General features: G+C 39.6%; 1 protein-coding gene across 12 annotated transcripts in view; it reads right to left on the minus strand.

The window, feature by feature from the left end:
• The window catches only part of RBMS3 (RNA binding motif single stranded interacting protein 3), a 703,155-nt gene that overhangs the window by 154,472 nt on the left and 524,874 nt on the right, over positions 1-23,809 (minus strand). The gene's annotated exons all lie outside the window — the stretch shown is intronic.

Raw genomic sequence — 23,809 nt, forward strand, 5'->3', positions numbered from 1 at the left:
AATTCTGTGCGTGATTGCTCCTATTGAACTCAGTGACATTACTCATTTATAGAAAATTACTCTCATGAACAAGTGTTCTTGGATTTGTGTCCTAATTTAGCAAAGAGATTGTGAAGAAAACGTGATTTCCACAAATGTGCTAATGTTAACATAAATAGAGAATAAAAATTCAACATATATTTTAAGCAGATGTTCTTTCCAGCCTGAACACTTCCCATTCAGCCTGTTCATTATGAAAAAGATTGGTTTAAAACACAGAACACTTTTCATAGCATCTTCTCCTGTTCATTCCTCATCAAAAATGTCTTTCTTAATAATATCTAACTGGGCTGGGGGCAGGAGCGGGGAGTTCTGCAGTTCAACCTATAGTCCTGCATGAGATAAGTCACATATTTATTCTGATACTAAATGAAAACATCTTATAAAACAAAGCCTGTAGCATGAATAATTGAAGAAACAAATTTGAAAGCAGCTTTCTTGTTCTATTTCAGCTGTTTAGGCTAAACTTTCCATTTTGGTAACTGCTCCAACTCCTGTCCTTGCTTGCTGGACTACTGCATAGAAACATGAAAGAGACATAGATGCCATATGTAAAATAAGTGTATTGAAGTAGTAAAAAAACCCTTGTCTACAAACAACCAGGTCTTGATTGCATTAAATCAATTTAGTTATGCCCTTGCAATATTTCATGGCTCTGTCCATTTTTATTGATACAAGCTTTACATAATATCTGATCACCTGCCAGTACAAGCCTGACTGGGATTCAGGCATTACTATATAATTTCAGCTAATGTTAAATAACCAAAAATATAAGATGCAAACATTACACTGTGCAGTAATCCAGACAATACCTTCTCTGAGAAAGTTCTCTGAAACAGAGTTTTTAATTCTTTTTATTACACATTTGAATAGGCAGAATTAATTTGTACTTGTTCAACATTGGGTTGATAACAGCAGTACCCTTTTTTTGCTGAGTTGTTCTAAAATCGGATAAATAACCTTGCAGCAGCATTGCAACCTTGCACTGTTATGAAATTACACACAGTCCTGCAGCCATCTGCCCTGGTTTAACTAAACTAGTTTCAAATTTCACTCCATTAAAATCGGGGAGGATGTGCCTTGTCAAACACAATCATGCATTCTGTTTCAAGAAGATGTATGAAGACAGGACAAAACCAAGATATCTGCTCCATCGCTGCCTTTTACATTCAAGGCCTCAATATTGGAAAGAGAAATTGCTTCAAGCTGTGATTCATAACACACCGTTTTTGCAGGGACTAGAATGACTAAAGCAAATCTAATGTAGCTAAATACCAGAATCAGAATCTGAAGAAAGTTTTTACCTTCTCTTACCTCAGGCTCTAGGGAAATTTTAACCCTTTTGGATGAGCCAAAAAAACCTGCAAATGGAGACCCCAAAAGGTCCAAAATCAGAAGGCATGTAATACTGCTGCACTGTTTATTGTGGATTCTGATCTCAGGGCTATGGATGCTTGTCCTTGGATGTACTGGCTAATGACCACTGCATTCTAGCTTTGCATCTCTAGACTCACTACCCCATGAAACAACACATTACTGTGCATGATGAATTCTTCACTGTTTTACAAAACAGAAACAAAATACCAAAGTGAGCATGTTTTCAAGCTGCTGTCCATAAAAATGTACCCAGTTATTACCATGTTCTTAAGTAAGGGGCAGAAGAGAGGAGAGGAACATCACACACATGAACACTGAGCTTACTGCAAATTCAACTGAAGTTACAAACCTCAAATCTAGAAAAACCTCATTTCCCTTTCTAGTTATCATTCCCTGCAGTCATCTTCCTTCCTCTCACATCAATTTACATTTATACACGTCCAAAAGCTAGTTCCTCTCCAGCAACCAAAAAATACTAGTGAGAAGTCAGAACTGCTACAGTACTGACAATGGAAGGAAAATCATGCAAACAGTCCTGGAGGGAAGGTAGACAAGAAAAGAAAGGGAATATGAGCTTCAGATCACACTTTTAGCTTCAGGAAAATCAAGGAGACAAAAATGCAAATAATTTTCTTTCTGTCTTTTTTTTTTCTTTACATTTTTCACATTTTCTGTATGCAAACTATGTAAGTTTTATTGGTACTTCCCCCCTTATCCACCCTGCACACCCCAAAACCACACAAAAAATGAAAGATGATGGAATTTGGAAGCATCTTCATTATTAAAGTACTTTGAAAAGGTGAGCAATAGAGGCAGGTAAAGCAGAGGCATTCAAAAGCAAATTGAAGCAGAAAGTTTTGCAATTCCAATTGGCACAGTTCTTCAGAAATAATGCCATTATTATGCAAACCTCTACCTATTGATTGGTTAAGGGCTTTGACTAATCCACCAATCAATGCTCAAAGACTAACATCGCTTGCTAATATTTAGAAAAAAATATGCTGATGAAATCCCTGTAGCCAAAGACCAGACTAATGTGGAAAAGTGGAGTTATGCATCAGTAACTTCACAACAGCCTCTGCTTTCACTGAAGCAACTCAGTCCCACAGCACATTAAAATGAGAACTCCTCCTTTGACTACTCAGTTTTCAAGCTGGGTCATACAAATAAAATAAATAAGAACCGTTGCCAATATGTCTCACTTCTGAACCAGGAACACATAAGCCTTTTCACTGTGCTAGAGATTAAATGTCGTTGTTTTAAATATCCGTGGAAAGTTAGCTACACTGTGAGGATGAATGAAAAACTAGCAGACCATAGTCACTCTTTCACAGGGATTTGCCAAGCCTATCTTTTATCAATGTGATAAATAAATGCTGCAAACAGAGAGAGACAGATGAGGCCACTCATGCTACCTCTGCAACACAACGTAAGAAATGAAAAAAATCACATTATTTTTCCTTACTATACACATATAGCATTTAGAGAAATACCCCTTTCCTTTACAGGGAAATATCAGGCCACAGAAGCCATATATCACACAACCAAATGAAACAAGATGAAATGCCTTTACAGTGATGCAGCTGGGAGCTGAGGAGGTTTTACAGGGGTGATGTAGAACTCAGCTGCCCTCTCACTGTGCAGCCAGAAGCCACTGACACCTACCCTCATGAGTTCCTATTTGTCAGGCTTGGTCCCACTCCCAGCTTCTGGTATTGAGGCTCCTTGTGCCCTTTTTCAGTTGTGCAGAGATCTCTGATGTTCAGTGTGTGCTGACACACGCCTCTCATTTTGCCCAAGCCTTTTCATCCGAGATTCCACAAGTTCTTGTGTGAGATATTCTCTTTCCCAACCCTGTGCCACTGCTGAGCTTTTCACTGTCAAAGGTAAGTGCCCTGCTGTTTAAAATGTGCCTATTTGTTGACAAGATAAGCCTAACCAGAATCATAAGTCCAAGCACCCCATGAACTACTTGCCTTTCATAATCCTAACAGTTGACAGCTCAGTTTCTGCCTTTAGTGAAGGAAGAGCTCCCAGGGTTGCAGGACTGATGGTGATGTTAGTGTCTGGATCAGACTCCCTGTGGTTCATTTAATTCTCTCTAAGGCTTCTCACTAGACATTAAAAAAATGTTACTTCCCATCTCGGGCCACTAAAACACCATTTATTATTATCTCCAGTCCCAAAATACACTGACTGACCAGTCATTAGTGACAGAGCTGAAAGTCTTTTGTTTGATACTGAAGGTCACTTCAGAACTGCATCTTCATCCTATGACCCCAACTGTCTGGGCAGGAACAAAAAGGGTAGGTAGCAGAAAGCCACACGCTCACCACAAACAACTCCAACAGCACCGTGACTTGGATGCCCCACAGGAAACTTGGAGCCAGCACTGTGGAGCCACCAGCCAAGCAGAGCCTGGGCTTTGCTACCGAGTTCATAGGATCCTAGAATCACTAAGGTTGGAAAAGATCTCCAAGATCAAGTCCAAACAGTAACCTAACACTGCCAGGTCCACCACTAAAACATGTCTCTAAGCGCTACATCTACACGTTTCTTAAAAACGTCAAGGGACAGTGATTCTACCACCTCCCTGAGCAGCCTGTTCCAATCCCTGACCATCCTTTCAATGAAGAAATTTACCCCTCTGGAGCACACAAGAGACACCCTGCTGGCCCTGCACCATGGGGGAGTGACACACCTGTTGATGCAGTCTTCCCAAAGCACACCAGTTCTTGGATCTAATCCCCCACGAGTGAGAAGGGCCTCCCTGGGAGGACCAGGGCCAGCCACTGCACTGACTGCTGTCCTGCAGGTTCACAGGAGCAGGGGGCTGCTGGGAGCAGTGGAGCAGCACAGTTCCTCTGCCTTTCCCAGGTCCCATGCCAAACACAGATAAATAATGGGAATAACACCAGGCCAAGTTGCTGCTTCATGAAGAGAGTGGAGAAACAACTGTGCAGTCTGCAACTGTGCAGTCTGCAACCTGTGTGCCAGCTGCAGAAGAACCATAATCAAGACATGCAAACTTGCAAGTGCAGTCTCAAGGCACTATCAAAAGCCTGCTCCTGTCTATCTTCAAAGATGTTAATTTTAGCCAAGATCTCCCATTTGACAACCCAAAGATTTTCTACATACAGTTTACAGTTGCACTGCAGCCCCAAAGAAGCAGGGATAAACTTATGCAGTCCATTCCAACCCTAGGAAATCCTGGCACAGCCTCACACCTTAAGCTAAGCACATTCTGGGACCCTGTTGTGTGCCAGTCTGTGTGGGTACACTGAGTGCCAAAGAATGAGCCAACAACAAGAAGAAAAAAGAAATTAAGTCAATTTAAGCTACTCTCTCCAGAGAAGTGCATGGCTTTTTGCAATTCCCTTTGCTTCCACTGCAGCTTGTTCCACAATCATTGTATGAGCATAATACCTCAGGCTCCTCTGGCCCTTGAGCTCCAGGGGTGTTAGCTGCATGCATTTGTTGCAGTTGGGCCATTCTGGCTGGGGATGTGTATGATAGACACTCTCAACGTGGTCAAAACAACACCTAGGAAGGCTTAAAATTGTGAAGATTTAATTTTTTTTTAATGCCAGTTTGAAAGAAAAAATCCAATCTTAAAATTGGAAGGTTTAAAATTGTGAATACTGCAAACTAGCAGTAGGTCAAACCCATGGTTTTTATTAGCTCAGACCAGCTCCAGTGGTCAGCAGAACAGGCGTCCTGCTGCAAGGCTCTGGAGTTCAGCAGTCAGGAGCAGTTGTACTGGGGGAACAGCCAGAAATTTTGTTACTGCCTTTAAGCAAGAACTGGGCCAGTCACTCTGCTCCCAAGACCTGTGCCAAGGAAGCAAAAGAAGTTTATAATGCAGAGGATTTGAAGTACACTACACCAACAGCATTTCAAATGAAAAAAAGAAAAAACCAAAACCAACCCTAGTGGAGCGTGTGCTACAACTCCAAGCTTGCTGTTTGCTTTGCTGGGCCCTCCCAGACACTTTTGTAAGGAAGGACAATGTTCAGATGGGATTTTCCCTCCCATTTTGAGATAATCTTTGGAAGCAATGCGTGAAAAGCTGAAAGAACAATTCCTTCTTGTGTGAGCTGAGGCTAAAGCTCCTTACACAGTACATTTAGTAATGCATTCTTTCAAGACACGTGTAGGGAGGGGCAGACAGCTTTTGGCGTTGTTCGTTTTTTCCCAAAAGGAACTCAAAACTCTTCTAATCTGTGATCTCAGTAGGACTGGAAACTGAGTATGTTTGGTTTATCTGGAGACCTTATGTACCAATTCCTTTTATTGAACCTAATGTATTTCTCCTTAGATCAGCTTGCCCTAGGAAACCAAACACTGATTATGAGTTCAAATTATTTCTTTTTCCATCTTCCAAACTTATTCTGAGAATTTAAATTTGCACATGGATCAATATGAGATTATGAACTCCTCCTTTAAAAGATATAATCAATATTTATACTAATAGATCATATGCTTTTCTTGTCCTTAATAAATTGAATTTTCATTATACTCATTTTGACACATGTAAGTATTTCAGTTCACCTTTAGAAACACAGTTCTATCTTTTTATATGCAGGTTCAAAACACCCTTTAAGCAGTATTTTCCCAAAATTAGTTAATCTCTGCCTTATGGCTACTGCCCAGATCTTCAGCCTATGCATTGAACTCCTTGTCTCCTTTAAAGATCTAGGCTGAACTTCTGCATCCCCTCAAGATAGGGGAAAAAGATAGAAAAAGCCATTTACGTGGATCCATATATATGAAACCAGATCATTTATATGGAAACATTTCTGTGCCATTTCATATGTTTTCCAGTGTTCGTTCAGTGTTTTGAAAACTGCAACTGTGTGGCAGCATCAGTGTCCTCTTCAATTTATTAAATTATTTCTAAAGTAGAGTTTTTATAGCCACTAAGCTTAAATTAAATTTAGAGGAAGCATGTAATATTTACCCTCAGTAGATTCACATTCAATAATTCTTCTTGTTGTTTTATTTTGTAATATTCACGTTTTTAGTCCTGCAGATCATGAGAACTTTTCAGGACATCTGAAACAGACATTCATTTAAAAGCTGATCTTATGCACATTTGGTTGGATTCACCGACCAAAATTTGGAATAAAAACTTTCCCCCCAGTTTTCTATTGTTACTCAATTTAGTCCTGCTGCTTTTTCATACTAACATAGCATATTTTTTCACATGTGCAAAAGATGCCTGGTTTCAGACAGAGTAAGTTTCTGAATTTATAATCCTGATGTTTAACTTCAGCTCTAATACCTAATGTCTTCAAGGAACATTTAGAGATGTTCTCTCTTCACTGACCTATTCAGGCATAGCCGGATGCTCCTAACTTACTTAATCACTGTTAGGATGAATATGGGCTAGTAATGTGCAAGTTAAAAGAAAGTCACCCCAAACTCCACCACCTCCTGGTATCAGAGAGGTGACAGCAGTAAATCCTTTTCCTCCTTCTCCGAGAGGATGGGAAGGAAGGGTGTGGTGTAGGGGTTGGGGATGGGGATCTTGTCTGTGTACCTGCACGTAGCGCCTTCCCAATCAATAAAGATACACTGATATCAATTAAGTGACAGTAATCCTGCTTTCAAAGACTTTTTACATTACATTACATATTTGTTGTATAAAAAGCAGGAACAAACTAAAATACTTTCATGAAACCATTGCTATAGCAATGGTCCAGATGATGCAGCCTTCCAGATTTGCCAATGACATATTTTGAGCCATCATTGCAATAACATGAGGTGAACAAAACAAATGAAGTGCAGCTGCCAGGGTTCCCTTTGACTTTTTCCTTGCTTATTTGCTTTCCTTTATGTGGGCACATTTTCAACAACATAGAAAGCTAAATCAATGGCCAGTTAACTATTGATGCCTAGCTAGTTTCATTCCCTTGTTGAGGACCACACCAAAAGGCTTACAGTGCTGTACAGAAAGCCTAAACTTCACATGGATTTTATTAGTGCACAATACATTAATAATATAACAGATACAGTTGAAGGAAACTGCTAAAAGTAATGCAGACCTCCTTGTCAAGAGTACTTCTGAAGCTCTTTTACAGAATCTTGGAATTGTTTAAGTTGGAAAAGACCTTTATGATCACTGAGTCCATCCCCTAACCCAGCAATGCCAAGTCTGTCATTAAACCATGTCCCTACCCGATACACGTACTTGTCTTTTAAATCCCTCCAGAGATGGCAACTCCACCACTTCCCTGGGCGGCCTGTTACAATGTTTGGCAATCCTTATGGTGAAATTTTTTTCCTAGTATTTAATCAGAACTACTCCTGGTGCAACTTGAGGAAATTTTCTCTTGTCCTATCACTTGTTTCCTGGGAGACCGACAAGGCTACAACCTCCTTTCACGCAGTTGTGGAGAATAAGGTTTCAGCTGAGCCTCCCTTTCTCCAGGCTGAATAAACCCTGCTCCTTCATTGGATCCTCATAGGACTTGTGTTCCAGAAACTTCACCAGCTTCATGGCCCTTCTCTGAACCCCCTCCAGCTGCTCAATGTCTTTCTTGCAGTGAGGGGCCCAAAACTGAACACAGGATTTGAGTTGTGGCCTCACCAGTGCCGAGTACAGGGGGACTGTACTCACTGCCCTGGTCCTGCTGGCCACACTACTCCTGATACAGGCCAGGATGCCATTGGCCTTCTTGGCCACCTGGACACATACTGGCTCATGTTTAGCTGGCTGTCAAGCAACACCCCCAAGTCCTTTTTCACCACTCAGCTTTCCAGCTACTCCTCACCAAGTTTGCAGTGTTCCATGGGGTTGTTGTGACCCAAGTGCAGGACCCAGCATTTCACCTTGTTGCACCTCACACAATTGGCCTTTTCCCATCATTCCAGCCTGTTCAGATGCCTCTGTAGATCCTCCCTACCCTCCAGCAAATCAAAACTCCCGCTCCACTTAGTGTCATCTGCAAACTGAGGGTACACTCGATCCCCTCATCCAGATAATTTATAAAGAAATTAAGCAGGACTGGCCCCAACACTGATCCCTGGGGAACAACACATGTGAACAGCTGTCAACTGGATGCAACTCCATCCACCACCTTTCCCTGGTCCTGGCCATTCAGACAGTTTTTATTGAGTGAAAACACATTCATCCAAACCATGAGCAGCCAGTTTCTCCCAGAGAATGCTGTGGGAAATGGTGTCAAAGGCTGCAGTAAAGTCTAGGTAAACAACATCCACAGTCTTTTCCTCATCCACTAACTTTGTCACTTTATCATAGAAGGAGACCAGGCTCGTCAACCAGGACCTGCCTTTCAAAAACCCATCCTGACTGGGCCTGATGCCCCTGATACCCTGGATGTGCTGCAGGATTGTGCTCAAGATGATCTGCTCCAAAACCTTCCCTGGCACCAAGGCCAGGATGACAGACCTGTAGCTCCCCAGATATTGCTGTCCCTATAGATGGTGTTGCAATTACTAACTTCCAGTCAGCCACAACCTTTCTGCTGGAAAATGATTGAAAGTGGCTCGATGAGCACTATGTCATCTCCCTCAGTATCCTTGGCCGGATCCCATCTGGTCTCATGAACTTGTATAACAGAACACTAACCATTTCCCCTGGGAATATGTGGGCTTCATTCTGATACCATCCCCATCTTTCAGCTCACCTGAACAACTGCTGGTCTTATTATTAAGGGCTGAGACAAAGAAGGCATTAAGTACATCAGCCTTTTCCTCATTCTTTGTCACTGTCTCCCTCTACATCCAATAATGTATGGAAATTTTCCTTAGCTCTCCTTTTATTGCTGATGTATTTACAGAAGCAATTTTTATTTTCTTTTCATGGCATAGTCAGATTACCTTCTAGTCGGGTTTTCAATCCCAATGTGTTTTTTTGGGGGAAAAGCCCAAATTATTACATGACCATTCTCAGGTGCTTCTGATGTTTCCAACACATCAATAACCCCTGTGTTCTTGCTCCTGCATGGATGTCCATCCCCTATCTCCGCTGAGACAGAAGATCTCACTAGCACACTGTCCCTCACACATTGGCATGATGTCCCCAGGCTTATCTCTACTGAGCCTGGCTTTATCCCTTTTCCACTTTAAATTTTTTTGCATTAGGCATTGTCAGAAGCATGAGCTATCTCCTCAACCAAGACTGCCTAAACACGGCTGGTTTCACAGGGAAAATACTGAAGAACAGAGGACATTCAGTTATCCAAAGCAGCTTATTTTGTCTTAGGTACCTTCAAAAGAACCTCTGTGTTTTTTGATGGTCTTCCAAAGGCTCCAATACACAAAGATTTAACATCCTGAGATGTTAAATCTCACACACTGACAGATCAACTTTACAGTAGTCGTGTTTTAGACTTAGTGCTGACTACATGTTTCATAAATTATCTTTCTTCTGTGCCCAGCCCTTCCTAATGTTTACACTACCCTACGGTTCAAAATTTATCAAGTGTGGTGTTTCCAAAGAGTCCAGGAGGTTTGGCCCCAGTACAATTATGCAACCACTATATAGCAATAATTAAGCCAAATCCATCAAACATTATAAATACAGCTAAAACGAAACCTACAGCATCCATTTTCTGTATAAGCTTGATTGTCATTAAATCATGTCAAAAGTCTGTTAACAAGGTCACTTTCTGAAAAGACACAGTGGTTCTGCACATGGACACAGGAAACACTCATAAGTGCTATTCTGAAGAAAAGTATTTTGCCAATGATTTTTATTCACATACGTAAATTTAAGGACTACTGAACTTCATAATGATCCAAGAAAAGAACTTCTGCCATTTGACATCCTTTTTCTGGAGTAATCTAATCAGAAAATATGTGACTTGGGCACCCAGCATGACTGGGCCATTACTGAAACACTCTGAAGTTACTCCTTAAACAAGGCATAGGCTAAAACTTGCTCTACCAAATTTTGTCCAAGAATTGCAAACAAGCAAATTCCTAAACTCCATGACATACAAAGAGAAAAAACAAAAATTATTGTAGGAAATTATTTGTCACAAATACCTGTATCAGCTACACAGTGGAGTATTATTTGTAAGTACTGTTTTAATTAAAACCATGAACTTTAAAAGAGTTCAGTTTATATATGCTCAGAATTTCTTCTCTCTGTGCAAACCATCAGAGTGCTGTGTCTGCTGTGTAAGCTGGACTCAGCTTTCTTTTAATTAAGTTTGTTCATGGACAGCACAGCATTTGCTAAAGCTAAATATTGTTGGAACTGAATTGTTATTGGTCAGTCCAGCACAGAGCTGCTGCAGAACCTTCCATCATGTAATTCACCTGCCAATGGTGATTTGATTTGCCCTTTGTCTTCTTTGGGAAATATGGGCTTGAGTCACTGTGATTGCTGCCTTCAGATTCTATAAGATACATGGTACCTCCCTTCACTTCCACAGGATACAGTTGCAACCAGAACTATCAAAGACTGAAATAAAAACCTCTTCTTCATACTTTTGCTATTACAAGATGAGATTTTTTCAATTCCTTACTTCTTAGTCTTCCTAGAAACAAATATCCATCTTCCAGCTTGCAGAGTACAGTGCAGCCAAAAAGGCAGATCAACTGAGAAAAAATCATTTTGCTATTCTAACTTTGAATATGTTCAGTTGTCTCCATATTCTATTTCACACTTTTTTAGTGACTAGCTTGCTATTTTTATTGCAGTTAAGTAAGAATCAATTAATTACCTCAGATGATCTGATGACTGTCTACAGCAATTTCTGAAAATGCTACACTAACCCCTACCCATGAACCTGAACTCAGAAATTCACTTATAACCTCTGGAAGCAAAGCTGCAGCCTAAGTTCAACACCTTATCTATTTATTTTGATTTTTCATGGATGGTGTGCTGGTCAATTTATGACAGTTTCCTACTGCCCACTGGACAAAATTGCCTTAAGTATGTTTCTTTCCTTTATCCTATACTGAGCTAATGACATGCTGATTGATGTATATCTTGCAGGATTCTCTTACTGATATTTAGACTAGAGTTGAGTCCTTTTTCCCTGCAGAGAGCTGATGAATCGTGCAATTTAACTCTGCTATTCGCTTTCTCCCAGAACTGTGTTTTACGTGATGCTGTCCAACAGAAAGAGTGCATTTGTGATTTGTAACAGAGAGCAAAGAAGTCATGGACATTACTTCCCTTTCAGAGGACACAGCATGAAATCAGACCACAGTATAAACTTTCCACTATCAATAAGGGAGGAAAGAAAATTAATTCGATCTAAATTTCCATATGCACTAAATCAATAACATTAAATTAACAGTTTCATTTAAAGTGCTCTTAAAAAAAGAACTTAAAAGTATGCATTGAAACATCCCATTTTTAATTGATTCTTGTGATTATTATTTGTAACTTTGAAAAATATGATACTGCAAATAATAAGTATTTAGTAGCACTGCTTAATTCAGGTCTCCAAAAAATATCTGCAGTGCCAGTGACACTAATTAGTTGAAATGCTTTTTTTTGTGTTTGTAAAATGCTCAGTGAAAAAAAAAAAAATCTGATTGCAATAATACATGAAAAAGAAATTAACAATTATTTTTGCTCTGATTAAAATCATACTTCCACACACCTGACATAGGCACCAAGCATTTCCAGATGAAACTCTTGTTATGTTGAGGCAAGAATTCTACAGTTCTACTTTGCATAAGCTGAAATACCAAGGGTTATGATAATCAATAATCAGAAGCTGGGTTTTTGCACACAGGAATGCAGATTCTAGAAATGGTTCAAATTATTACATAATTTTTAGATCTTGCTTTTTTAGTCTACATTTTTCAAGATGGCAACTCTCAGGAGTGGTGAGTCCTGGAGCTGACTGGCCTGTTCCACTTCCTTACCTCAAAGTATAAAGCAGAATATCTATGTTCTCATGACAGTAACATTCGACCAAAATGATTGCAAAATGGCAGTGGAAACAAATGTTTTTCTCCCTAATCTGTCTCAGGATACAGTACCACTTGCTCAGTGCAGAGGTCAGAGTCATTGTAGAGGACAATGGGTTCCTCAAACTGCAGATAAAAAGTGTTTAGGTCAACCTGTGCATTAGCCTCTCCTGTGTAACTGTGGAGACTGTAGCAGGTGTTAGAGCAGAGGTTGGATGCTCCTTCCTCGGCAAAGGAAGCAATGAGACTTCTTAAACAACAGGAGTATGGCAAAGATGAGGGCTTTGCTGTCTGATCATCCAGAGGCTATAGGATGGCATAATGGAGCAGCAGAGGCACAGGTTAGAGATGTGGTCATGCACACATAACCTGTATTTGACCATGGTGGCTTTAGGACTTTCTGTCCACTATTTTTAGCAGCTGTTCTTTCCAAGGACAGAGTACTTGCTCTGTCATGGCCTGATCTTTCTGTAACTGAATGCTACAGAAAAATTCTTTGTTTTAGTTGGCAGCATTAGGATCTGTGCTTGGAAAATATTTTCAGAACTGCATTCATTTTAATAAAGGTGCAAACAACTCAGTGAATACATTTCTTCTGATGATTATCATGCATTTATTGTTTTCCTTTAATATTTCATTTCAAAGCTGCCAGAAATATAAAGATAAAATAGATTTGCACACAGGGTTAAATTATCAATGTTGCATCCACTTGTAGATCAGTAGGAATTAGGAACTCATGTGTTTCTCTTGAGAAGCTTCTCTAGATTTGAGGCTAAGTCTGAGGAATCTAAGGAAACTCAGATTTCTTCATTTAAAGTTCAAAGACTTAACATTTAACTGTCTACACTTGGACTGGAAAAAGAACATAGCTATTAACAGTAGTAAATTATCAGCACTGGGACAGCATTAAAAGCTTTAAGGGGACTTTTTGGGACAGTAAAAGGCTTTTTAATATTTGACCTACTGACCCAAAGGCGAATTCAAGCAGTGCATAGGTCCCATGTGATTGCCTGAGAAGAAAACGGAAGGCTTTCTTTTGTCATGTTTTGTGTTACTTCCTATAAACCATAAATGAAGTCAGAATTTTCTAGTCTGGGAATTCCTGTTGGGATAAAGGTTGAGGCCTACTTAGCCTGAGTCCATACAAACTGCTAGAGAACAGTTATTCATCTTGATGCACATGCCAGAAATAGAAACCTACTAGTCCTTGAGGATACATCAATTTTCAGGGAGTCTGGATACTTTTAACTACTACAGAAACCTAAGGAAAAAAATCTACATAGAAACTGCTTAAGGAAACCAAAATCCATTGTAAAACATGCCTTGACAGTCTTATTTTGAGAAATCTGTATTTAACATAGACAAAAATACCATTTCCATTTAAGATCAGGCTCAGCTCACAAAATATACACTGCAGAAATACTTGTACTATATCTAAATGCATCAGATATAAAAAGGCAACCAAGTCATGTTTCAAATGTGACAAGGGATGGTTATCATTCAGAAACATGACAGATGCAACACTACCACATTTTCCCTATTTGTGGAATTCCCAAAGCTGAGTCAGCATGTCCCAGCAGAGGGTTAGCAAGAAGGCCTTGAAATAATCAGTTTCCACTCCCACAGAAGAAAATGAGGAAATATTATGAGTAACATAGGAAAATGAAACTTTCATTTATTTAAAGCATAACATACTAAAAATAGAACAAAAAAGCAGGGTTGAATTGCTGTGATTAACACTGCTGAATCCCATTGCATGACAAAGTCCTGAATTGCTGAGCTGTCTGTGCTTTCCTCAGCACCCATCAGAGCAGGTCTTGCTCTGTGTGATGAGATTGCCCTGGTAAATGAAGTTGAGATTAGTGGCCAACATCAGGAAATAAACATGCAAGGGTTAATGATGAGGTTAAAATCCTGCCTCTTTGCCAAATGGAGCAGGCATGGATGGCCCCATGATGTCCAGGCTGGTGTCTCAGCATTTCTGGCACAGTGTGTCTGGATTTTTCCTGCCAGGGAAGTCCACTGCTTCAGTCAATGTCATGTCCGTGCACAGCAATGCCAGGAAACAAATCAATAATCCATGGTAGCAAATTATATGGTACTCAAACACATGAAAATTTCACTAGAAGAGTGGTAAAGAAAGTAATCCTTCTATGTCCCTTCACAATCCTTTAGAAATACCATGCACTTATTCAATCAGGGACACAGACATGTGGGCAAGTTAACTCACGTAAGCCATGGAGCACATAGTGTATCCTGATGCTGCAGATGAGCTAAATGCCAAAGCTTACCTCCTCTGACACAGAAACCAAGTACCATTGTGGAAGGAAGCATTGTTTAAGGGTATATTATGCTTTGTGTAGGCAGAAAATAGGGATCTGAGCTGTTCAGTGCATTACCTAGAGGTTGGGGAATGTCAGGGGAGAGTAGTAAGCACTGCTATATGCCTACAATACTGGGGGAGAAAGGCAGGATAGAGAGAGCACTACCAGAAACATGGTTCTCCTCTTGCCATGTGATGAAAGCAGAGAGCAAGTGGGATTTTATTATACTTTTTAATCTACAAAGAACATAGTGCAAGATGGTGGTGGGGGGAAGCACTGACCCAAAAAGTAGTCTGTGAACTCTCTTACACCCAAAAACCAAGGTAAGCACAAGTTTTTAATGAGTTTTACTACAAACCTTTCATTAGTTCCTTCCACATTTCATATCAGCTAGAAGAATGCTGTTTTCTCAGCAATAAACACTGACTCAAGTTTTCTGAGCCAATGAATGCTTCCAGTTGCATATTCACAGAGAAGAAAACAAAGTCAACAATTATCTGAAGAAGAAAGCAGAAAACTACTCTGAAATTAAAGTACTTATAGCAAGGTGAACAATGCCACCAGTTCTATCCTCCTATCAAAGGTCAAGACAGAATTATAAAGCAGATTTTGTTGAGCCATGAGGAGCCATAAGCTGGTCCTATTGTGGAGAGGAAAAATAATTTCCCTCTGCTCAAGAAACTGGTGTGAAAAGGAATATGTGCTGTTCTTGTAGCAGAAACAGAGTTTTGAGAAAGCCATTAAGCAAAGATATCTGGTAATCAACATGAAATAACAGATTCAGTTGTCAGCTGGTGAGATGCATCAGGACTGGCGTGGCTGGACAGGGGCTGTGCAGCTCAGAGCTGTTCAGGGTGGGAAGGACAAGCTCAGAGGTGCTGCTGCATGAAGCTCATGCAGTTCATTGCCTTTGTAAGGAGGAAAACTGCAAGGATGGCACAAGATGATACAAGAGAAGAGTACAGAAGAGATTGAGAGATACTGCAAGCTGGATTCAAACAGAGCACAATACTTGAGCCTGAGTACACATGACCAGTCCCTGCAAGAAGGAGAAATGGAAGAAGAAAATGGTCCAAGCCCTGTAACTCCATCTTTCCTTTTGTTTCATTGGCTGGTGGTGACTGCTCACTTGTCAATGACTTGCTATGTTTTACTAAACTGGTCTGTGTGAAAAAGCACTAGCATTCCAATATGAAGTTCTCTGAGGTTCATGCATATCTGTTCTTATATGTATACAGTATTTCAGCTGTGGGTAAGGTGTATATATATGTGTGTGAGCCTCTGTGCATATGCATGGGAATCATAGAATCGTAGAATGGTCTGGGTTGGAAGGGATCTTAGAGGTCTTGTAGTTACAACCCCCTGCCTGTGGGAAGGGATGCCTTCCACTAGATCAGGTTCCTCAGAGCTCCATCCAGTCTTGCCTTGAACACTTCCAGGGATGGGATATCCACAGCTTCTCTGAGCAACCTGTTCCTGTGCCTTGCCACCCCATGGTGAAAACTTTCTTCCTAATTTCTAATCTAAATCTACTCTCTCTCCAATTTAAGCCATTTCCCTTTGTCCTGTCACTACATGCTCCTGTGAATAGCCCCTCTCCATCAATAATGGAATAATGTGCTTGGATACATAAGTATAGTGCTATATTATATACATAACAACAAAATATACACATAAAAGTGCATTCCAGTTTACATATGCTTCCAGTTTTGAAGATCTGGCTAAACAGATGCCTATGTGTAAAAACATATAAGACTACATCCAGACTTCCAAAAAAGGATGCACATTTGCAATTATGCATCATATGTGTAAGAGACTGTGTATGAAAAGTTGGTATCCTCATACATAGTCAGTCACTTAGTGTGTTTAGCTGGTAGTCTGCTTGTAATCTGCATGTAATCATATTTTACATTTACTTGTGTAAGTATATAAACTATTCATATAAAAAGTGATGGCTGCATCAATCCAACAAATGAAGAATGTTATTATTCTCTTTCTCACTTATAAATCAGAAGCAACTCTAAGAATTTCTGCAGTAATAAAACTGTAAGACAAGATGTACAGGCATTCCTTGAGTCGGAGACTGGAAAGTAATTACAGTTGGGCATTTTGGATGTAGTGGATGGCTGGGAATTAAAGACAAAGGAGAATGTGCTGCAGAGTATAGAAGGAGTGGTGTGGTGTCCTCCTAGGATGCTGAAAGCTAGACATGGTTCTTGTGTTGGTCCTTAAATGATCTGAGTCATCAGGACAAGGGGGAATGGGTTCAAACTGAAAGAAGGTTTAGATTAGATATCAGGAAGAAATTCTTTACAGGAGTGTTGTAACTAGATGAACTTTAAGGTCCCTTCCAACCCAAACGATTCCATGATTCTATGCCTTTATTCCAGATACAGAATCCTTTTTTTTTTAATTAATGAAAAAGACAGCATTAAAGAAGAGAACTTGAACTGAACATTTTAAGCTTCTGGATTACCTCTCTTAGGTGCTATATTCACAACTTGTTTTCAGAACAGTTTTAGTGAAAAAGAAAAGCTGAAGGCTTAAAAGTGGAACATCTTAAACTCTCAGCTCTCTAATATTGCACCACTAGTACCAAGAAGTAGAATGAGAGAGACCCAGAGAGACATTTTATCATGCAAATTAGGAGTGCTTTATCTGAGGTGCACTTCTTATACTAATGCTTATCCTTACTGATACTGATATCATCAGTTGATGACAAATAAATTTAAAAAACCCAAAACCAAACCAACCAAGATAACAAAACAACCTTACCCTTTTTTTTTTTTTTTTCCGAGTTACAATGACTTGTTTCTAAAGGAGGTAAGATGGAAAAAATACCTGTGAAATTCCAGAGTTTTTTTGTGAGGTTCCTGTCATGACTGCAGCAATTCCTGGTGGCACATGGTAAAACACACTGCCGTGGATGTGTGAGCTTTCTTTACTAGCTGTGTAAACACTTTAAACCTAAGGAGCCAAACCTGATATGATGCAGTCCTGAGAAATCTGTGTTCAGCTCAACTTTGTCAACAGATCTAGCCAATGTTACTTGTATTCTGTGGACCACTAAAAAAGAAAAAAACTCAAATCACAAAACCCCCCCACATCTATGTGCTAAATATGGAATTGGTCACAAAACACCAAATCTAGCAAAAAACCCCTTAAAAATGCTCAGGTTCTCCAAGAGAAAAATAAATATTAACTGAATCCCACAGAGTAATGTCTCAGTCTGATGTTGACTCAGTTGTGGACCTGCAGACTGGTAATTGCCACAGATGGATTGCACATCCAGCAGCCTCAGGATGGGATCTGACACTCAGAGGTTTCCCAGCCTTTCCACGCCAGGGAGCGGATGAGGCTGGCTCTGCTGGGAAAAGCATCAACAACCTCTGCAGCTTGTTTGTTTTTATGGGAAATAGTTTAAAGTTACATTACCCTGTTTTTAAAGATCAATAAACTTAACTTGCTAGGCTGCCTTTCACAGGTTCTTGAGATATTACATTGTTTCAAAAGATCAAGCAATTCCCCGAGAAAGTGAATAGCTAAGGAGTAGAGCTATTTGCATTTACTGTGCTATTAATTTTAAGACTTAAATAACAAAATTGAAAGAGTTCGAAATATTCAAGTATGAGAAAAAATGTTTTGAGGTAGTCAGCCAATCACAGATCATTCAGTAAAACAGGAAGAAAAAACAAAATACACAACCAGCTTCTGCCACTTGTGATACACCTAGAAAATTGTGTTGTACTGTCCCAGTGTTGCTAATCCCCATGTAAGTAATATATTTCCCCACTTTTCAATTCTACTAAACCTGCTATCCATTCTATAAGCTCCAAAATTAACATGAAGAAAAAGGAATACTATTCAGGGACAAAGCCCACTTGAAACCAAGACCCTGAGTACTCTGGGACAATTAAATTGCAGCCTGGGTATATTAATCACAGTCTTCTGGCCCACTTCCAAATTGGGCAATTACAATCTGCCTACCTCAAATTCTCTCCAGAGTTTCAAATGCAAAAGTTATTTGTGATTTCCTTCCTATAAAATGTGTTGTTTAGCCCAGTCAGTAAAGACTGGTTTCATTCAAGTGATGGGTGAATAACCCACATTGACTATACAAAATGTGTAAAAGCACTTTAGGATACTTCAGGAAAAAGGACACTTATTACATGGTCATTTTACAGTGCTTTTATTATTCTAAGATGAAGTACTCCTATCTAGATATTTCTTCACAGATCTCTTAGTAACCAAGTAGTTCAGAGTTTGTACTTGTTTTTCTAAAATTATATTATGGTAGCTTATTTTTTTTGTTAATTGAAGATTATAGATTTGAAATGCAAGCACCGTATCACAAAGACAGTTTCGGAACACATACACAACTTCTGCTTTGAAAACTATTCAGACAATTCCTGAGCCAAAAAAGATTAATGATTTATTATGGGGCTCATTAATCAAAAATTGTGTATGCATGTTTTTTAAAGGACCAATTCCACTGTTCAAGTCAATTAGGTCCTCTAAAGCTATTACATTGGGAAAGAGCCACAATATTACCAAGACTTCCTGCAATATTGTTGAGACTCCCCCAAGTGTATTTAGAGTATAAAATAAATGCTATTATTCAGGAGATACTGAATTGCTAAGCTTCTTAAATTTGTACAATTGGGAACTTGAAGTACATTAAAATGCTGAAACTCATTATGAGTCCTTTTCACAGCTGCAAAATCGTTGGCATTCACAGCACCGTGCAGAACAATAAAACACTCCCCACACCTTTGAACAGGGCGACTTCCGTTCCTCCAGCTCTGCTTTAATGAATCACTGAGGCAGAACTGGTATCTAACCTCTCCGTCAACCTCTTTCATTGAAAGTAAGAAACAAAAAGCCACAATAACACTAATATTCTGAAAAGAAAAGAAAAATGTACAAGCATACTGTATTTACCCTCCCCCAGCACAAAAACCTCAGCTATCGCTGAGTCTTTGTTAGAATGTAATTCAATTTTCTCCATCAACAAGAAACAAACCATCTTCAGAGGCAGAAAACGATCCATGTTTTTCTCTCAAGTCACCTACTAAATCATGCCAAGTAGACTTTGGGTGTCACTTTACTGAACCCAAAGCACAAGACTCAGCATCTGGGTGGGTGTTTTCACTAACACTAGCTGGAAAAGGTCACTCTGCATGCCAAAATGTCTTCCTGCCCTGATCACTGAAGGACTGGATTTTGTGCCTCCAAAATGGTACCAGAACAAACAGCCTGAGTCCACAGGAAACTTGTGGACACCCCAAAAATATTTGGACACATTCTCCAGCAGATGCATAGTGCTGGTCCTGACGATCAGAAGACAGCACCTTTCTGAGATCCCACAAAATTCCATCTTTCTCCAATGCATCAAGGTAAGCAGTGCCCAACCCTTCCCAGCCAGCAGCCAGCCACTCTACACACCAAGAGATTGCAAACAACACTTAAAACCAATCCCTCCCTTTGATCTGGGAACAGTATGTTCTGCCTTCTCCTCAGTCAGGAGGGTCACAACTGCACCTCTCATATCTACAGGTCTCACCAACCCCAGGGCAAAGAAACCCAAGTCTTATCAACGCTAGTGTGCATCAGCCTGATTTCTTCAGCTGAAGAATTTGTTTCTAAGTAAATTTCCATTGGGCCACCTACTGCGCTTCCTTTGGTATTTGAAAAACAGAAGGAAAAAAGTCAGTAACCAACCAAAAATTAAGTGAGAGTAACAACTATGGAAATAGTGACTGCTCTAGACTTTTCACAAGATTCATCATAATCTTGGTGCTGGACAAAACTGAAAGAAACAGTTTTTGGACTATTTATCTCATTAAATTATATGTACAAACTCTGTCTATTTCAAACTATTTCCCAAAGCAACAAAAGGATTGTCTCCCTGAGAGGGGGAAATTTTTCCCTTTTCTCCTCTAAATAATTTTGAAAGGAAAGTACAATGCAAAACTGGTGAAAAGATTATCTATTTTAGAAGTGGGTTTGAAAGATTCAACAAGAGATATTCAAAATAAGGATCACAGAATTAATTACAGAAAAAGAGGGGGTGGGGTTCTGCGTGGGAGTTCCTGTCTACATCAAACAAACTCAAAGAAAGCAACATTACCAGGGAAGATTACAGTATGACAAAAACAAGGCATGTGGTTAAAGCAAAAGATGCTTTGATAGTGTACAAGCTGAGATGGTTATTTAACCATCAACAACAACAACAAAAAAATGTAGCTTTCAAAGCCTAGCTGAAGAGTACTATCCCAGCCCTAGAGTTCTTGACAAATCACACCACCACTGGCACGTGGTTTGGGCTCCATATGTTCAGCTGGGGATACCTAAACGCATGCCAAGTGAGGAGAGCAAGAGAACTTGCCTGCTGACTGCTGCAGGAGCACACACAGGTGAACCCCCTGCATATCCCCTCCAGGATCACATTCCTCAACTGCTCCCCAGCCATGGAGACTTGAGACCAGGCACTGCTGGTGCACGGCCATCAGCACTGTGGGCAAAGGAAGTGTCTGCCTCCACGCCAAATGCTGCAAGAGACACAGCAGTGACAACTTCTTCCTAAAAAAAAACCCGGTAAGAAACGGGCTGTACCAGTTTTATCTGGCCAGTTGTTTGGGGAACTGATTGATACTTGCATGGAGACAATAAAAAGAAGGAAAGGAGCTTTTAAAGCTTTTCTAAACATAACTGATAATAATTTTTTTTTTCCCATCTGAACAGGAAAACAGTGCCCAGCAGAAGAAGAAGCATTTTCAACAGCTTTTTATCCTTGAAGTGTTTTGGCTTTCCCTCCTGAATCCATCTTATTCTTTCTATTGGATCATTTCATTACAACAAAAGGGAAGGGATCATTGTGGAATCCATTCCCTTTGCTGAGTCAAACAGAATTCAAACTTCCACCTTGAAATCATACTGTAAAAGTTGTCTTAAGCTGACAACTAGGGCTATCTTTGTCCTGTAATTTAGAGTAATTGAACTTGGCCATCTTGTATTTTGAAAACTTTAAATAGAATGCCAACCTTCTATCACAGTCTTATCAACTACCTTAATTTATTTTGCCTAAGCTTTTGGTCTCTTGGAAAATAACACAACTATGCTTTCATCCAAGCAGTACAATTAAGCATCTCTCCTTATGCAGTGTGACCCAGTACACCTTAAGAGCTATGGTAATCTTATTCATTTTAGAGTATGGGCCAGTATTTTAGAGTATGGGCCAGATGGGACAGTAAGGTCCCATCTGGAGAGAAGATCTTGGCCAGAATTATTTTAAAACTACAAATCAAAACCTTCTATTCTGCATCCCAATGCAATGATCCCAAATCATTGCACTTGAATAATCCTGGGCCTTTGGAGCTGAAAGCACATGGCTGCTAATAGTGACTGAACTGCACACAGAGGCAGAGGTATGAGCTCAAACATCTGCATGCCCATCATGGAGATCTGGATGTGCATTGTGCACCTGGCTTTGTATATCCTACTCTGGCTCTGGGAAAATGACTTGCTTGATTTCAAACACAGTGCCTTCAAGCATGAAATAGTTTCTGTTTTTCAAACCAATTTTTGAACAGTTTGAATTATTTGCTTTCTTCATTAATTATGCTTTGACCCTTAACATGCAATAAACATGGGAAGTTCTTTCCAGAAAAAAAAAACCTGAATAGTTTCCAGGCATTGTCCAGACTGCACACTGTGGAAAGAAAAGCATTTACTAAAATTTTAGGCTGAAAAATGAAATATTAGTATTTATGTGCAGTATTTAGAGTATCTGGCTTTGGAGTTAGGAGTAGGTACCTCATCACACAGAGTTTCCCTCCCACATATGTGAGAGACATTTAAGAGATGTTTTAGCTTGGGCTGTTGTCATAAAGGATCACAACTGCAGTAATCCAGAACTGCCCTGCTTTAGCACCTAACCCTGGTGGCAGGATTCACCAGGCAAAGACTGAGTGGATTGTAGACCCCAGCCCAAGGACAGTGTCTGATTTTAAAACCTTTTTCTATGCACTGCCTATGATTACCCTTTTAGAGAAGGAAATGAGAGGAAGAAGCCATTCTACACAACTAGATTAAATTTAACTTTGATATCTAAGGTCAGACCAAGAATTTTTGTTTCAGAGTTTGGGTTGTGTTTGCTTTTACTCCTGAGTTCCAGTTTGATCCTAGAAGCCGCCTGTGGCAGCTGAAAATGGTACCATCCCTTCAGGTCTCATCCTCATACAGATCTCAGCACTTTCCCCTGCAATCCCCTGTGGTTTTGAGCATCTGGCCTTTCCTTGCTAGATAACATTAAGAGGATGAGTGTAAAGCTCAGAGTGGGGCAAATGATCAGCTCATTTTCCTCAGCAACACCTAATGTGCAAATATGGCCTGAAAAGACATGGAACACCACAACCTGTATTTCTAAAGCAAACAACAGCAAGCAGACAAAAACCCAAAACCATCAAACCAGGAAAAACAAACAAACAAACAAACAAACAACAAAAAAACCCCAAACCGAAATCAAACCAATAACAAAAATCCTCACCAAAGAAGCAAAATCAACCAAACAAAAAAGGATTTCTCTTTCAACTGTTTCAAGTATATGAGTCAATGGTGTCTTATTCAGCCAAGCATTTTGCTGATCTAACTTACACTAGTTATTATAAAATCTCTAGCAGCAACAGAACCACAGAAACAAAATTAAGTTATATCTTTCCTCATCTTTTACTCTAAATACTATATACATCAGAAAATCTGGAGGTGAAAGACTTCCTATATTTTTGATATAAGGTAGCTAAGCTTTCTTTCAACTTTAGTGAAGCAGTTTCTCAATCGCCCAAGTAACCAACATTAAAAAAACAGAAGTAAATATTCATTTGGCTAAGCAGGTTGAACACCAAATTATGCTGAATGGGATGGGTTGTACACAAGAGAAAGCATAATATTTGTTTGCAAATCACAAGATCAAAGGCTAGAGAAACAATAATAGTGCATATCACTAAATTCATAAGGTAAAAAAAATACCTAAACATAAGGAAGATTGTTAACCAACATCAGCATACACCAAATGTACTTTTGAATTACTTTTGAAAGTGCAATCCTCTGGGTTTAGGTTTGCATTTTGACTTTTCTATGCTTGTGTCCACTCTATTAAAAAGAAATAC

Source organism: Lonchura striata, chromosome 1 (genome assembly GCF_046129695.1).
Source record: "Lonchura striata isolate bLonStr1 chromosome 1, bLonStr1.mat, whole genome shotgun sequence".
Lineage (NCBI taxonomy): Eukaryota > Metazoa > Chordata > Aves > Passeriformes > Estrildidae > Lonchura > Lonchura striata.